We start from the raw sequence: 1,844 nt of genomic DNA, 5'->3' as shown, positions 1-1,844 counted from the left end.
TAATGTTAAATTGTTTTTATTATAATTTGACGTAAACACGCACACTCGCACGCACGTACGTTAGGGTGTTGGACTTGCAACAAGGTTGAAGCTCTGATTCCTAGACCGGGTGGTTGCGTTTTGAGCGAGATATTTCATTTCATGTTTCTCCAGTCTAACCAGTTGTATACAAATGCCAGGGTAGTGTTGGTCCAGCCCCGTTCTTCTTTCAGTTATCACATGCTGAATGTTCCAGCGAGTCAAGAGTAGGAGTGCCGAAAGAGAGAGAGAGAGAGAGAGAGAGAGAGAGAGAGAGCCCTTTCAGGTCGCCACCGCAAGGGTACCTAAAACAATAAGCGAAAACATGGTGCATACTTCAATGTCATAGTTGTTTGCAAGTGACAACTATAGTTTTAATTTTATGTATCAGGAGTAGAAACTACCGGTTTCCTAGACATCACTACTAATATAATAAAATCTCACCAATCATCAAAAATTTAAAACATACGTTATTGGTTGATTTCATGAGATGCTAAACTAATTTAAGAAACATGAGTTGCTTTTGGACAAATTATTCGCATACCTGTCTACAGGCCGAGTTATTATTGGCTCGCGTGACTTTGCCAACTCTACATAGCTCGCAAAAGCAAAAATAAGCTCTTAAATCTCTCTATCAGTCATTTAAATTGTAAATTAAGTTAGAGCTCATATATTTAATGCAGGGAGCTAATTACAAATATTTACGTGTTGAAGGAAAGACAATGTTAGTCAATGACTGATATATAAATTTTTTTTCGTTAAGATTACAGGGACGTGTTTCGGTCTTGTTACGACCTCATCAACGGAACATAGCCTTCCCTTACTGACGCAATAACGAGAAAAATAAGTTAATAGACAAATAATCAGTGCAAAATTTGGTGTAGGAAAAGAATATTTTAGACACAAAATAATTCGCAACACCATCAGAATGAAAAACTAGTTAAGTTAGTGCTAACGTATTTAATACTCGCTAAATTAGATATATTAACACTGAATTAGCTAATGTTTGCTATACGAACGCTGTCTTTGAATCATTTGAAATGTAAATAATTTACAATAGACAGCTGCAGCTTCCGGTCTTATGCAGCAGGATTCATACAATTATTTAGTCTCCCATATAATGCAGAGTACAAATCCTCTTGTGAGAATCTATTATTCATAATATGGCAAAACTGGCGCCCAGAAAAATAATTTCAGAATTAATGAATCGATCAATCTATGCTGATTACTGATTATGACTCGAGATATATCAGATACCGACCTATTTCACATGATGTTTGACTATTTCAAAGTATGCTGTCTGTCTACACGTTTAAAGTTTTATGTATTTGTTGTGTTTGTTCTTGTTACTGGAGACATGAGACTGTCTGGCTGATTTCGCTTCGTGTAAAACTCTCTACGATATCTCTCCACACGTCAAAAATAAAGTGTTAACACATCACGTCTTACTAACAACCTATTTCGTCTTCTCTTACCATTATGTCAGCAATGACAATTATAAGTAAAACGTCATTTGAAAATACTACTCGCTGGAAGAAAAATATACCTTTCTCTGGAATCGGTACCGTACATACGTTCATATTGTTTATATTGTATCGCAAAATTCAGTTTTCTGAAGAAATAAGATATCTTATAGGGACAGGCGACGTAGGTAAGCTACCTCATTAAGCGTTATTTTGCTTTGAGAGGAATTCTAAGATATTTTCTTTCTCTTATATAAATTGGACGAGAGAAAATTGACTGATAATTGACATCTAAATTGCTCTATGCTACTGTTGGTATTTTCAAGTATTATCGTTGAGGAATATATATATATATATATATAT

The 1,844-nt window shown here is 35.0% G+C and overlaps 1 protein-coding gene across 2 annotated transcripts in view; it reads left to right on the top strand.

The window, feature by feature from the left end:
• LOC106876018 (chitinase-3-like protein 1) overlaps positions 1–1,844 on the top strand; it is a 31,109-nt gene that overhangs the window by 13,553 nt on the left and 15,712 nt on the right. The gene's annotated exons all lie outside the window — the stretch shown is intronic.

The sequence above is a fragment of the Octopus bimaculoides genome, chromosome 1 (assembly GCF_001194135.2).
Source record: "Octopus bimaculoides isolate UCB-OBI-ISO-001 chromosome 1, ASM119413v2, whole genome shotgun sequence".
NCBI lineage: Eukaryota > Metazoa > Mollusca > Cephalopoda > Octopoda > Octopodidae > Octopus > Octopus bimaculoides.
Note: the sequence above shows the minus strand (reverse complement) of the source record. Positions and strands in the feature narration are given on the sequence as shown.